The 16,539-nt window shown below is 46.3% G+C and overlaps 1 protein-coding gene across 2 annotated transcripts in view; it reads right to left on the reverse strand.

Annotated features, from left to right (window-relative positions):
- COL22A1 (collagen type XXII alpha 1 chain) overlaps positions 1 to 16,539 on the reverse strand; it is a 395,576-nt gene that overhangs the window by 302,715 nt on the left and 76,322 nt on the right. The window contains exon 1 of one of the 2 annotated variants that reach the window (XM_056522815.1): positions 1,874 to 2,346. The exons of the other annotated variant lie outside the window; for it this stretch is intronic. The gene's annotated coding sequence lies outside the window, so the exon portion shown is untranslated. Of the gene's footprint in view, positions 1 to 1,873; positions 2,347 to 16,539 lie in introns of those variants that run through there. 2 annotated transcript variants of the gene reach the window in all.

Below are 16,539 nucleotides of genomic sequence, written 5' to 3' on the forward strand. Positions count from 1 at the left end.
GAAAAATGAGAAAATTATAGGTGGTCAACCTAGAGTGATTTTAAACTTACTAATTTTGTTAAAGTTTGAGATTTTTTTTAAAGCAGTACAATAATCGAAAAACATATAACATGGGGATCATTTTAATCATATTGACCCACAGAAGGAAGAAAACATGTCATTTTAACCGTAAAGTGTACAGCGTAAAAACAAAACCTTCCAAAACTTGCAATATTGCGACTGGGCCGCCCAACCCCCCCCCCCCCCTCCTCACACCGTAGGGGCTGCAGAGGGCCTCCGCTACGCCACTGCCCACAGTACCCACTGTGTGACATCACTTTCCAACCACAGACTGACCTACAATATATATGTTGTGTGACCTCACTGCTCCCACTGTGTGACATCACCATCCAATCACAGACAGACCTACTATATATGTTGTGTGACCTCACTGCTCCCACTGTGTGACATCACCATCCAATCACAAACAGACCTACTATATATGTGTTGTGTGACCTCACTGCTCCCACTGTGTGACATCACCATCCAATCACAGACAGACCTACTATATATATATATATATATATATATATATATATATATATATATGTTGTGTGACCTCACTGCTCCCACTGTGTGACATCACCATCCAATCACAGACAGACCTACTATATATGTTGTGTGACCTCACTGCTCCCACTGTGTGACATCACCATCCAATCACAGACAGACCTACTATATATATATGTTGTGTGACCTCACTGCTCCCACTGTGTGACATCACCATCCAATCACAGACTGACCTACTATATATATGTTGTGTGACTTCACTGCTCCCACTGTGTGACATCACCATCCAATCACAGACTGATCTACCATATATATGTTGTGTGACTTCACTGCTCCCACTGTGTGACATCACCATCCAATCACAGACAGACCTACTATATATATGTTGTGTGACCTCACTGCTCCCACTGTGTGACATCACCATCCAATCACAGACAGACCTACTATATATGTGTTGTGTGACCTCACTGCTCCCCCTGTGTGACATCACCATCCAATCACAGACTGATCTACCATATATGTGTTGTGTGACTTCACTGCTCCCACTGTGTGACATCACCATCCAATCACAGACTGACCTACTATATATATATATATATATGTTGTGTGACCTCACTGCTCCCACTGTGTGACATCACCATCCAATCACAGACTGACCTAATATATATATATATATATGTTGTGTGACTTCACTGCTCCCACTGTGTGACATCACCATCCAATCACAGACTGACCTAATATATATATATATATATATATATATATTTATATATGTGTCCGTGTTGTGTGATTGTTTTAGTACTATAAAATCTTAACAACTATTTAAATGTAAACAACGCTGGTGAGTGATCAAATAGGAGGAGAGAAGTGAAGAGGGAGGGGGGGCCATATATACCCAGTAGGGGTGCTCTAAAGTCCCCTCCCAGGGAAAGGAATGTTAACCCCTAGTGGTCCAGCTGTTAACCCCTCTTCTCCCAAACCCAGGTCCCGGCAGTCAGAGTCACCTAGTCCTAAGCGGGTGGGTGACCATCACACTCATTATGAACTCATGATCCAATCACAGACTAACCTGCTATACAGATGTTGGGTGACCTCACTGCTTCCACTGTGTGACATCACCATCTGTGTGACATAACACTCGTTGTGACAACATCATCCAATCACAGACTGCCTGGTTACATATATTGTATGGTATCACCATATTGCTCATTAAATAGTGCTGATGTAGGACAAGTCCTATGGGGTGACCAATATGGGCCCCTTTGTGGTCTCGGCCCCTGATATTAGTACACCTGTATTGTGGCCCTGGTTATATGGAATGTACCTGCTGCCAGCTGTCCTCAATAAGTAGCTCCATCATGGAGTTAGTGCAGTCGGGCCCCTTTGTCGTCTTGGCCCCTGATGTCAGCACCACCTGTATTGTCCTTATGGCGGCCCTGGTTATATGGAATGTACCTGCTGCCAGCTGTCCTCATTACGTAGCGCCATCATGGAGTTAGAGCAGTCGGGCCCCTTTGTCGTCTTGACCCCTGATGTCAGCACCACCTGTATTGTTCTTATGGCGGCCCTGGTTATATGGAATGTACCTGCTGCCAGCTGTCCTCATTACGTAGCGCCATCATGGAGTTAGAGCAGTCGGGCCCCTTTGTGGTCTCGGCCCCTGATATTAGTACACCTGTATTGTGGCCATGGTTATATAGAATGTACCTGCTGCCAGCTGTCCTCATTACATAGCTCCATCATGGAGTTAGAGCAGTCGGGCCCCTTTGTCGTCTTGGCCCCTGATGTCAGCACCACCTGTATTGTCCTTATGGCGGCCCTGGTTATATGGAATGTACCTGCTGCCAGCTGTCCTCAATACGTAGCGCCATCATGGAGTTAGAGCAGTCGGGCCCCTTTGTCGTCTTGGCCCCTGATGTCAGCACCACCTGTATTGTTGTTATGGTGGCCCTGGTTATATGGAATGTACCTGCTGCCAGCTGTCCTCATTACGTAGCGCCATCATGGAGTTAGTGCAGCTGACATAATCTGTAGTTATCGCTCCCTCAGACATTTCCTGCCTTTGTAGTCAGAAAGAGAAAACAGGGAGGAGGAGGAACGCGAACCTGTAATTCGCCTCCGCCATCACAAACCAATCATTCTACACAGTAATTACTATTCCGCGCAATTCTGTGGTTTTACTCCACCAACTCACTACGAGAAAACAGTAAAAGTGAGTGAGTTATACACAAGTGCCAGATCTACAAAAACACGCAGGTCCTATCTGTCAGGACTGACAAGCAGGGGAACCGGCCTTGTTGCCCATAGCAACCAATAAGAGCAGTCTTAATACCTGAGCTGTGATTGGTTGCTATGGGTAGCTCTGTTGTTTGACAGTTTTGACAAATGAGATCCACTATATGTATAAATGGGGGGGAGTCATCAAAAATGCTGAAAAACAGTGATTTTACAGTGGTTCTCATGATGAGACGTTTAGAGGAGCTCAAGATCAATGGGGGTTCAGTGGTTCTCAGGATCAGTGGAGGTTCAGTGGTTCTCAGGATCAGTGGAGGTTCAGTGGTTCTCAGGATCAGTGGAGGTTCAGTGGTTCTCAGGATCAGTGGGGGTTCAGTGGTTCTCAGGATTAGTAGAGGTTCAGTGGTTCTCAGGATTAGTGGAGGTTCAGTGGTTCTCAGGATCAGTAGAGGTTCAGTGGTTCTCAGGATCAGTGGGGGTTCAGTGGTTCTCAGGATCAGTAGGGGTTCAGTGGTTCTCAGGATCAGTAGAGGTTCAGTGGTTCTCAGGATCAGTAGAGGTTCAGCGGTTCTCAGGATCAGTGGAGGTCCAGTGGTTCTCAGGATTAGTGGAGGTTCAGTGGTTCTCAGGATCAGTAGAGGTTCAGTGGTTCTCAGGATCAGTAGAGGTTCAGTGGTTCTCAGAATCAGTGGGGGTTCAGTGGTTCTCAGGATTAGTGGAGGTTCAGTGGTTCTCAGGATCAGTAGAGGTTCAGTGGTTCTCAGGATCAGTAGAGGTTCAGTGGTTCTCATGATCAGTGGGGGTTCAGTGGTTCTCAGGATCTGTGGAGGTTCAGTGGTTCTCAGGATCAGTAGAGGTTCAGTGGTTCTCAGGATCAGTGGGGGTTCAGTGGTTCTCAGGATCAGTGGGGGTTCAGTGGTTCTCAGGATCAGTAGAGGTTCAGTGGTTCTCAGGATCAGTGGGGGTTCAGTGGTTCTCAGGATCAGTAGAGGTTCAGTGGTTCTCAGGATCAGTGGAGATTCAGTGGTTCTCAGGATCAGTAGAGGTTCAGTGGTTCTCAGGATCAGTGGAGGTTCAGTGGTTCTCAGGATCAGTGGGGGTTCAGTGGTTCTCAGGATTAGTAGAGGTTCAGTGGTTCTCAGGATTAGTGGAGGTTCAGTGGTTCTCAGGATCAGTAGAGGTTCAGTGGTTCTCAGGATCAGTGGGGGTTCAGTGGTTCTCAGGATCAGTAGGGGTTCAGTGGTTCTCAGGATCAGTAGAGGTTCAGTGGTTCTCAGGATCAGTAGAGGTTCAGCGGTTCTCAGGATCAGTGGAGGTCCAGTGGTTCTCAGGATTAGTGGAGGTTCAGTGGTTCTCAGGATCAGTAGAGGTTCAGTGGTTCTCAGGATCAGTAGAGGTTCAGTGGTTCTCAGAATCAGTGGGGGTTCAGTGGTTCTCAGGATTAGTGGAGGTTCAGTGGTTCTCAGGATCAGTAGAGGTTCAGTGGTTCTCAGGATCAGTAGAGGTTCAGTGGTTCTCATGATCAGTGGGGGTTCAGTGGTTCTCAGGATCTGTGGAGGTTCAGTGGTTCTCAGGATCAGTAGAGGTTCAGTGGTTCTCAGGATCAGTGGGGGTTCAGTGGTTCTCAGGATCAGTAGAGGTTCAGTGGTTCTCAGGATCAGTGGGGGTTCAGTGGTTCTCAGGATCAGTAGAGGTTCAGTGGTTCTCAGGATCAGTGGAGATTCAGTGGTTCTCAGGATCAGTAGAGGTTCAGTGGTTCTCAGGATCAGTGGAGGTTCAGTGGTTCTCAGGATCAGTAGAGGTTCAGTGGTTCTCAAGATCAGTAGAGGTTCAGTGGTTCTCAGGATCAGTAGGGGTTCAGTGGTTCTCAGGATCAGTGGAGGTTCAGTGGTTCTCAGGATCAGTAGAGGTTCAGTGGTTCTCAGGATCAGTGGAGGTTCAGTGGTTCTCAGGATCAGTAGAGGTTCAGTGGTTCTCAGGATCAGTAGAGGTTCAGTGGTTCTCAGAATCAGTGGGGGTTCAGTGGTTCTCAGGATTAGTGGAGGTTCAGTGGTTCTCAGGATCAGTAGAGGTTCAGTGGCTCTCAGGATCAGTAGAGGTTCAGTGGTTCTCAGGATCAGTGGGGGTTCAGTGGTTCTCAGGATCTGTGGAGGTTCAGTGGTTCTCAGGATCAGTAGAGGTTCAGTGGTTCTCAGGATCAGTGGGGGTTCAGTGGTTCTCAGGATCAGTGGGGGTTCAGTGGTTCTCAGGATCAGTAGAGGTTCAGTGGTTCTCAGGATCAGTGGGGGTTCAGTGGTTCTCAGGATCAGTAGAGGTTCAATGGTTCTCAGGATCAGTGGAGATTCAGTGGTTCTCAGGATCAGTAGAGGTTCAGTGGTTCTCAGGATCAGTAGAGGTTCAGTGGTTCTCAGGATCAGTAGGGGTTCAGTGGTTCTCAGGATCAGTGGGGGTTCAGTGGTTCTCAGGATCAGTAGAGGTTCAGTGGTTCTCAGGATCAGTGGGGGTTCAGTGGTTCTCAGGATCAGTAGAGGTTCAATGGTTATCAGGATCAGTGGAGATTCAGTGGTTCTCAGGATCAGTAGAGGTTCAGTGGTTCTCAGGATCAGTAGAGGTTCAGTGGTTCTCAGGATCAGTAGAGGTTCAGTGGTTCTCAAGATCAGTAGAGGTTCAGTGGTTCTCAGGATCACTAGAGGTTCAGTGGTTCTCAGGATCACTAGAGGTTCAGTGGTTCTCAGGATCAGTAGAGGTTCAGTGGTTCTCAGGATCAGTGGAGGTTCAGTGGAGCAACAGCTGGAGGCACCCAGAATGGCAAACACTGCTCTGTCAGGAGTTCTTTCAGCTGCCCCCTCCATTAGACTTGCATTGAGGGGGCGTGACATGACAACACAAGGGGTGTGGCCATAATGTCACGACTCCTGCTGCCCGTTCCAAGCGTTCAAAACAAAATGTTCCGAATGCTGCGGCAGTGGAGTACCCCTTTTAACCATTACAGTTCACACACTGTAAAATGTACACAAAAGAGGCAGAAAATAGGAAAAAAGAAGCAGTTTTTTAATCTAATAATGTGTTGTATGAAAGTCTGCGAAAAAGCGTCTGTCAGTGCAGATTGAATTAAGAAATAACAGCAGTGTAGGAGCAATCTGCGCACTGATGGATGCCTTTTTATAGAACACCTTATTAGATTATTTAAAAAAAACTGTGTTTTTTTCTACCTATTGTTTTCATTTTACAATGTGTGAACTTCGCCGTAACGTTTAAGCCCTGAGGAGCCTCGGCTGAGGTCAGGGGGTAACATCTCGCCCTTCTCATCGGAATATTCTTCTTCTTTCTACATCTGCGCTCGCTGTAAGACTCCGTGTAACACTAGAACTGTAATTTCACATAAAAATAACTCAGCCGAACCGCAACGTCTACAGCTCGCGGGAGAACTCGTGTCGCTTCCACTAAACAATATTTTTAGTCGCTGAATGGGAATGAAATAGGAGAGGTCCTGTTTGTATAAAGGGTTAATGGAAGGAGAGAACAGGTCAGGAGGGGATTTATCTATATATCTTCTATCCATCTCTTATCTCTCTATTTATCTATTTATCTATCTATCTCCATCTTATATCTATCTCATATCTATCTATCTATCTATCATCTATCTATCTCATATCTATCTATTTATCTATTTATCTAGTTATCTATCTATCTATCTCCATCTTATATCTATCTCATATCTATCTATCTATCTATCTCATATCTATCTATCTATCTCATATCTATCTATCTCATATATGTCTATCTATTTATTGATCTTTCTATCTATCTATCTATCTCATATCTATCTATCTATCTATCTCCATCTTATATCTATCTCATATCTATCTATCTATCTATCTATCTATCTATTATCTATCTCATATCTATCATATCTATCTATCTATCTCATATATGTCTATCTATTTATCGATCTTTCTTTCTATCTATCTATCTATCTATCTCATATCTATCTATTTATCTATCTCATATCTATCTATCCATCCATCCATCAATCCATCTATCTGTTGTATCCAACACTGAGCTCCTCTGATCTCTTCTGGCTCTTGGTGCCCAGGATCTCCTTCACCTCCTCTTTGTCGCTTTCCTGACATTGTACATGGAGGGTCAGGGATTGTACCTATAATTTATATCCTGGTAATTGTGGAGGAGGCGGAGGACACGCACTGTGATTTACTCCTTTACTGACTTGTGCCGCCATGTCCTGCACTCACTAAGCCTCATCTATGCACATTTTATGGCAGCTTGTAGTCTATGAATGGTTTTCTGCCTCGTGCTAAACAACAGGACACCGCCAGCCCTGCAGAGCTATCATTGGCCACATTTGGCAGCAACAGCAAAGGGCACAAAGGCACGACGTCTGCCCAATACACAACAGACACCTAGGGGAGAATCTATCATTGTATTTACACTTTTTTGTGTGTGCACATTTTTCACAAGTACGGTATATACAAACAGCAATACACACCAAAATATTATCCAAGTAATATCCACATCTGTAAACAATTTTACTTAACCCATCCTTGGGTTATCGGGCCGGGCACTTAAGGCTGACGCGGTCGGTAGTTTGGTTATCCTCCATTACAGTGTCAGCTCTGGTACTCCAGGAAACAGATGAGCAAACGTTTTAAAAGTTCAGTTTTGCCTGTATAACACTGTTAGGTCACCCATAGACTTCTGCTTTGTTTTTAAGGCAAAATTAATTTCAAAGTTATGGCAACATGTTCGGCTATGAGTAAAAAGATAGCATCTGGTAATAATTAACAGGTTAAATAAAAACACGCTGCATTAGAGGACTTTTTACGTTTTTTTAAATTAACATCCAAAAATTGTGTCTTTTTGGAGTCAGATGTCTGCCGGTGTTTATGTGCACTGTATTGTTTACTGCTCACTGTCCCTCACAGAGATCTTCACCTAACAATGTGTTATCTCTACAATAGCTGCATCACATGCAAATCGTCCGTCAGACACTGCTAAATAACTTAAAGTGGCTGCAGCGCCGGCTGCCACATAAGAGCAACAAGCAAGGTCCATGGCCACATTAAGAACAGAGACTTCTACAAGCAAAATTTGACAAAATCATAAAAAGACAGGACAGTCCCATTTTAAAGAGGACCGATACAGTAATATCAGCTGTGCCCGGCACTAGCAATTAAATAAAAACTATATATTGGGCCCCAAGGGGGAATTGGCTTTCTGTAGTGGTGGTGTTAAAGAGGTACTCCACCCCTAGACATGTTATACATAGTGTTGAGCACGAATATTTGTAATGCAAATTTTTATAACTAATATCGGCACTTCATGATTTTGCGAATATTGTGCCATATATTTGTAATGACGAATATTCTTTTTTTTTCACATGTGAATTTTTATGCAAATTTTCATTCGTATTTTCCATGTGCATTTTCCAAGTGAACAAACATAGCAAATGTGCAAATTTTGCGAATATAGGATAAATAATCGTCAATATATTTGCGATACATCGCAAATTTGAATTTGGCCCCTGCCGCTCATCACTAGTTATACATCGTTTGGATAGGGGATAAGATGTCTGATCATGGGGGTCCCACCCCTGGGGACCACCGCGTTCTTCCTGCTACACCCGACGTTCGTTTAGAGCGTCGGATGCAGAGCCAGAGGCTCGTGATGTCACGGCAGTGCCCCGCTCGTGACATCATGGACACGTCCCCATAATGCAAGTCTATGGGAAGGTACGTGACGACCTCCAATAGACTTGCATTGAGGGGGCATAGCCGTGACGTCAAGAGCCTCCGCCCCACATCACCAGTCATCTGTCATGGAGCGAAGTTCGCTATGTTCACCGGGGTGTCTGGGGTGTCGCAGCCGAGATCGCGGGAGTCCCCAGCGCTGGGACCCCTGTGATCAGAGATCTTGTCCACTATTCTTTGGATAGGGGATAAGATGTCTAGGGGCGGAGTACCCCTTTAATAATGTAATGGCTGGAGAGTTATGCCCCTAAAGAACATGTTCACAATTGAAAGCAGCAACCATCACCCAGCAGTGCCCACTGCTTTACATTAATATCATTAAACACTAAAATAATGTCAAAATCTTTGGCGCTATAACACTAGTTCTATTAACTCTCCATGGCAAAAATCAAACCTAACTGAGACGCGTGCTGCCCCAACAGTCAGGAAATGCCGTCATACTTCACAGACATTATCTCCTTGTACAATATTGTCCTTGTCACAGACGAGCCACCTCCGCCCTGTCTGTCTGTCTGGACCGATAACAAACCGCACCGCTTAAACACTTAACAAAAAAGATTATCCAATCTGTAGAAGAGCCCGGGCGGTGGTATCATCTGAATATGAAGTGGCGGTAATTGGACGGCTGGCACCGAGCTGGCAGCTGCCTGACGCTGTAGTGACGGGGATTATCCGGGGTTCTTCATCGCCAGTTTATGAGATGGTGACAACAGTTGTGGAGATAATGGAGGTGCGGGTCAATGTTTTGCTGTGGGCTGTCAGGTGCTCAAAGGGAATCTGTCAGCGGGGCAAATAAGGCAGCACAAGAGGACTCTGTCAGCTCTGAAGTGGCTATTATACCCATTATAAGGGTCTTAAAAATACCGCCAGAAGGTGTCTAGAAGAAGTGCACACATCACTCCGCTCTATATTTGGAAGAGATGTCTGTCATGTCGGAGTGGAGGGGGGGGGGGGGGGGGTGGAGTGGTTACGTGACACTGGATTGTCCTATCAGATGCTGGACTGTTTGCAGGTATGCAGGTTCCTTCCGAGACCACAACTGATTGGTGAGAGTCCTAGCCTTAGGAATTCGTTTGAACAGCCTAACAAAAACGTTATTGTCCAAATTTAAGGTAAGGTTGTTGGAAAGAAAAACTTTACCCTTTATAGACCTTTAAAGGGGTACTCCGCCCCTAGACATCTTGGCCCCTTTCCAAAGGATACGGGATAAGATCTCTGATCGCGGGGGTTCTGTCGCTGGGGACCCCCGCGATCTCAGCTACGGCTCCTCAGACATTTGGAGCACAGAGAAAACTTTGCTCCGTGCCGGATGACTGGCGATGCGGGGCGGAGGCTCGTGACATCACGGCCAAGCCCAGCTCATGATGTCACGACCATGCCCCCTCAATGCAAGTCTATGGGAGGGGGCGTGACATCCGTCACGCCCCCACCCATAGACTTGCATTGAGGGGGCATGGCCGTGATGTCACAAGCCTCTGGCACTGCACCTAAAGGAATGCCGGGTGCCTCAGGGAGATCCCCAGCAGCGGGACCCCCACAATCAGACATCTTATCCCCTATCCTTTGGATAGGAGATAAGAAGTCTAGGGGGGAGTACCTCTTTAGGGTACATTCACATGTAGATTTGATGTGTAGGATTTGTAACTTCAGATTAGAAGCTGTGCTCAGTCATTTAGTTTGCATTGAAATATGCAGCAGAAAATCCTGTACATCAAATCCTGCGCATAAAATCTGCATACATCTGAACGTACCCTTAAAGGGGTACTCCGGTGAAATAAAAAAAATTTTAATCAACTGGTTCCAGAAAGTTAAACAAATTTGTAAATTACTTCTAATAAAAAATCTTTACCCTTCCAGTACTTTTTAACAGCTGTAAGCTACAATTTCTTTTTTTGTCTTGTCCACAGTGCTCTCTGCTGACACCTGATGCCCGTATCAGGAACTGTCCAGAGCAGGAGAAAAAATCCCCATAGCAAACCTATGCTACTCTGGACAGTTTCGGACACAGACAGAGGTGTCAGCAGAGAGCACTGTGGACAAGACAAAAAAGAAATTCAAAAAGCAAAGAATTTCTGCTGTAGCATACCGCTGCTAAAAAGTACTGGAAGGATAAAGATTTTTTAATAGAAGTTGTTTTCAAATCTGTTTAACTTTCTGGCACCAGTTCATTAAAAAAAAAAAAGTTTTCCACCAGAGTACCCCTTTAAGGTCTACGAAACTGTGTCCGAATCTGGTGACATTACATTCCAGTGCTCGATCTCCATGAAACCTTATATCCCCCCCCCCCACCTTATTTATATACGTATCATTATAATCTTTTCTGTTATTTTGGACTTTGCGTTTCCTAGATAAAACACACCCGTTTGTATTCCAGCAATGTTCCCCATAATACTTCTATAGACATCGCTGGTATTCTGCGCTCAGAAATAACCGGCACCCTGTAACCTGATAGAGCGGGCAGGAATAGCCTGGACACCGTGGTGCCTTCCAGAATAAAGTGAGAAGATCTCCAGTCTGGATGTGACGACTTGTTACGCCATTTATAGCTGCCGATATTTATGGAATGCTGTAGATAACGAAGAACAAAACCCCATTAGGTGACCTGACTGTATGGTGGAACCAAAGATGAAGAGCAACAGAAGGATGGATGTCTTAGGTGATGTGAGTTACATAGGATAGGGCACTGGACCTCTATTTGGGCCTTTTGGCTGGAACTGCTGTCAGGGGCCCAGCCACAAAGAACTGCTATCATCTGTGGGTCCATATAATGTGACTTTATTGAAGAAAAAAATAGGCACCATTATATTCATAAAAGGGTTATTCAACATAAGGTGGTTTAAGTAATGGACATGCTTTCCAAGGATCTGTGCTTGTGTTGGTGGAAAATGACCGTGTCCTGTGTCCACCAGCATATATTGGTAACTAGACTAGCGTTTCTGCCTCTGCCTCACATTCAAGGAAACATAAATCCCAAAATACCCCTTTAATGGGGGTTTTGAGGCACCTGGCATAACAAGAGCCAAGGTCAATTAATTGTGTCCATACTTGGGACAAAGTAGGTTCGTCTAATACCCTATAGTCTGAGCTAGTCTGACCAAGATCCATAAATCAACAGTAGGAGGAGGAGTAAGCTTCAGAGGACTAAAGAGGCACACACAGAAGCTGCTAAATGCAGTGAATTCAGCAACCCTAGTGCTTACACTGCTTAGCACTGTTCTATAATGTCCTCCATCCTCTATGCTATTACATAATGGCCAGAAATAGTGTTTCTCCTCAAGTATACACAGGATGGCTTATCCTGACAGTCACCTGAAAGTACAGATATGTTATACAGACAATGGCGTCTTTACGTGCTGACACCTTATCATTACCTCATGCTCACATTTGCATTCCTAAGTAATGTCTCAAGTCTTTTTCTGAGCTGCTTCCAGGGAAAAGAGAAGATTTATTACCATTCTGGATAGGATTTAAGATAATATTAACATTTGATATGTGTGAGCGTAATGTGTACTAGAAAAAGTGAACACAGTACAAAAATACAGAAATACTAAAGAGAGATGTCTACACAATAAGACTAAGCTAATGTGTGATGTCTGATCCACATGAAAATGCTATCGGTATTCCAATAGGCTCCATGTTACAATGATTAAAAAGAGCATTAACATAGTTAAATACTTGTATATAGGAGCAGTATTATAGTAGTTAAATTCTTATATATAGGAGCAGTATTATAGTAGTTATATTCTTGTATATAGGAGCAGTATTATAGTAGTTATATTCTTGTATATAGGAGCAGTATTATAGTAGTTATATTCTTGCATATAGGAGGCAGTATTATAGTAGTTATATTCTTGTATATAGGAGCAGTATTATAGTAGTTATATTCTTGTATATAGGAGCAGTATTACAGTAGTTATATTCTTGTATATAGGGGCAGTATTATAATAGTTATATTCTTGAATATGGGAGCAGTATTATAGTAGTTATATTCTTGTATATGGGAGCAGTATTATAGTAGTTATATTCTTGTATATAGGAGCAGTATTATAGTAGTTATATTCTTGTATATAGGAGCAGTATTACAGTAGTTATATTCTTGTATATAGGGGCAGTATTATAATAGTTATATTCTTGAATATGGGAGCAGTATTATAGTAGTTATATTCTTGTATATGGGAGCAGTATTATAGTAGTTATATTCTTGTATATAGGAGCAGTATTATAGTAGTTATATTCTTGTATATAGGAGCAGTATTATAGTAGTTATATTCTTGTATATGGGAGCAGTATTATAGTAGTTATATACTATATGAAGAAGCGGTTTAAACCGCGAAACGAGCTCGTAGCTGTCACCGCTCAGCTCCGGCTGCAGCGATCTCTCCGTATCATCTCCCGTACAGCGGCCGGCCGTACATGGACTAACTCAGTGACACAGCGCAAGAAGGGTGAGTGCAGAAGCAACCTTTTTCTCAATTTGCTATTATAGTTGTTACGCCTAGCGCTCCGGGCCCCCGCTCCTCCCCGGAGCGCTCACGGCGTCTTTCTCCCTGCAGCTCCCCGGTCAGTCCCGCTGACCGGGAGCGCTGCTCTGTCATGGCCGTTGGGGATGCGATTCGCACAGCGGGACGCGCCCGCTCGCGAATCGCATCCCAGGTCACTTACCCGTTCCCGTCCCCTGCTGTCATGTGCTGGCGCGCGCGGCTCCGCTCTCTAGGGCGCGCGCGCGCCAGCTCCCTGAGACTTAAAGGGCCAGTGCACCAATGATTGGTGCCTGGCCCAATTACCTTAATTGGCTCCCACCTGGTCCCTGACTATATCTAACCTCCTCCCATGCACTTCCTTGCCGGATCTTGTTGCCCTTGTGCCTAGTGAAAGCGTTTTGTGTGTTTAAAAACCTGTGTACCAGAACTTCTGCTATCTCCCCTGACTACGAACCTTGCCGCCTGCCCCCGACCTTCTGCTACGTCCGACTTTGCTTCTGCCTACTCCCTTGTACCTCGCCTATCTTCAGCAGCCAGAGAGGTGAGCCGTTGCTAGTGGATACGACCTGGTCACTACCGCCGCAGCAAGACCATCCCGCTTTGCGGCGGGCTCTGGTGAAAACCAGTAGTGTCTTAGAACCGGTCCACTAGCACGGTCCTCGCTATCCCTCTCTGGCACAGAGGATCCACCTCCTGCCAGCCGGCATCGTGACAGTAGATCCGGCCATGGATCCCGCTGAAGTTCCTCTGCCAGTTGTCGCTGACCTCCCTACGCTGGTCGCCCAGCAAGCTCGTCAGATCGCCCAGCAGTCGCAACAGATAGCGCAACAAGATCACCAGCTGTCGTACTTGACCACCATGACACAGCAACTCCAGTCACAGCTACAGCAGCAACAACCATCTCCTCCGCCAGCTCCTGCACCCCTTCCGCGGCGAGTGGCCGCTCCTAGCCTCCGCCTGTCCTTGCCGGACAAATTTAATGGAGACTCTAAGTTTTGCCGTGGCTTTCTTTCGCAATGTTCCCTGCACTTGGAGATGATGTCGGACCAGTTTCCTACTGAAAGGTCTAAGGTGGCTTTCGTAGTCAGCCTTCTGTCTGGAAAAGCCCTGTCATGGGCCACACCGCTCTGGGACCGCAATGACCCCGTCACTGCCTCTGTACACTCCTTCTTCTCGGAAATTCGAAGTGTCTTTGAGGAACCTGCCCGAGCCTCTTCTGCTGAGACTGCCCTGCTGAACCTGGTCCAGGGTAATTCCTCCGTTGGCGAGTACGCCATACAATTCCGTACTCTTGCTTCTGAACTATCCTGGAATAATGAGGCTCTCTGCGCGACCTTTAAAAAAGGCCTATCCAGCAACATTAAAGATGTTCTGGCCGCACGAGAGACTCCTGCTAACCTGCATGAACTCATTCATCTAGCCACTCGCATTGACATGCGTTTTTCTGAGAGGCATCAAGAGCTCTGCCAGGAAAAAGACTTAGATCTCTGGACACCTCTCCCACAGTCTCCACTGCAATCTGCGCCTAGGCCTCCCGCCGAGGAGGCCATGCAAGTGGATCGGTCTCGCCTGACCCTGGAAGAGAGGAATCGCCGTAAGGAAGAGAATCTTTGTCTGTACTGTGCCAGTACTGAACATTTTTTGGTGGATTGCCCAATCCGTCCTCCACGTCTGGGAAACGCACGCTCGCACCCAGCTCTCGTGGGTGTGGCGTCTCTTGATGCCAAGTCGGCTTCTCCACGTCTCACGGTGCCTGTTCGGATTTCTACTTCAGCCAGCTCTCCCCTCTCAGCCGTGGCCTGCCTGGACTCTGGAGCTTCTGGGAATTTTATTCGGGAGTCCTTTGTGAATAAATTCCGCATTCCGGTGACCCGTCTTGTCAAGCCACTCCACATTTCCGCGGTCAACGGAGCCAGGTTGGATTGCACCGTGCGTTACCGCACGGAGCCCCTCCTAATGTGCATCGGACCTCATCACGAGGAAATTGTATTTTTTGTCCTTCCTAATTGCACTTCTGAAGTTCTCCTTGGACTACCCTGGCTTCAACACCATTCCCCAACCCTGGATTGGTCCACTGGGGAGATCAAGAGTTGGGGTCCCTCTTGTTCCAAGGACTGCCTTCAACCGGTTCCCAGTACTCCCTGCCGTGACCCTGTGGTTCCTCCTGTATCCGGTCCCCCTAAGGTCATTAAGGACTCTGCCGGCCACAGGAAATGCCCCTCCCCCCCTCCCAGTCCCATCAGGCAAGCCTCTGTGTCCCCTCATGGCCCTCGTCCTGGTGTCACACTGCCCCGTGCCAGGTCTCGCCCTCTGCCCTCTCTCCCCATTCCTACTCCTGCGGTTCTGCCTGCCGTTGAGGAATCCCTCCATCCTTTCCCGGTGTCCTCATCCCAGGGGAGGCAGTTACCGGACAAAGAGAAGGGGAGACCTAAGGGGGGGGGTACTGTTACGCCTAGCGCTCCGGGCCCCCGCTCCTCCCCGGAGCGCTCACGGCGTCTTTCTCCCTGCAGCTCCCCGGTCAGTCCCGCTGACCGGGAGCGCTGCTCTGTCATGGCCGTTGGGGATGCGATTCGCACAGCGGGACGCGCCCGCTCGCGAATCGCATCCCAGGTCACTTACCCGTTCCCGTCCCCTGCTGTCATGTGCTGGCGCGCGCGGCTCCGCTCTCTAGGGCGCGCGCGCGCCAGCTCCCTGAGACTTAAAGGGCCAGTGCACCAATGATTGGTGCCTGGCCCAATTACCTTAATTGGCTCCCACCTGGTCCCTGACTATATCTAACCTCCTCCCATGCACTTCCTTGCCGGATCTTGTTGCCCTTGTGCCTAGTGAAAGCGTTTTGTGTGTTTAAAAACCTGTGTACCAGAACTTCTGCTATCTCCCCTGACTACGAACCTTGCCGCCTGCCCCCGACCTTCTGCTACGTCCGACTTTGCTTCTGCCTACTCCCTTGTACCTCGCCTATCTTCAGCAGCCAGAGAGGTGAGCCGTTGCTAGTGGATACGACCTGGTCACTACCGCCGCAGCAAGACCATCCCGCTTTGCGGCGGGCTCTGGTGAAAACCAGTAGTGTCTTAGAACCGGTCCACTAGCACGGTCCTCGCTATCCCTCTCTGGCACAGAGGATCCACCTCCTGCCAGCCGGCATCGTGACAATAGTAGTTATATTCTTGTATATAGGAGCAGTATTATAGTAGTTATATTCTTGTATATAGGAGCAGTATTATAGTAGTTATATTCTTGTATATAGGAGCAGTATTATAGTAGTTATATTCTTGTATATAGGAGCAGTATTATAGTAGTTATATTCTTGTATATAGGAGCAGTATTATAGTAGTTATATTCTTGTATATATGAGCAGTATTATAGTAGTTATATTCTTGTATATAGGAGCAGTATTATAGTAGTTATATTCTTGTATATAGGAGCAGTATTATAGTAGTTATATTCTTGTATATAGGAGCAGTATTATAGTAGTTATATTCTTGTATATAGGAGCAGTATTATAG

Source organism: Hyla sarda, chromosome 5, assembly GCF_029499605.1.
Source record: "Hyla sarda isolate aHylSar1 chromosome 5, aHylSar1.hap1, whole genome shotgun sequence".
Classification (NCBI taxonomy): domain Eukaryota; kingdom Metazoa; phylum Chordata; class Amphibia; order Anura; family Hylidae; genus Hyla; species Hyla sarda.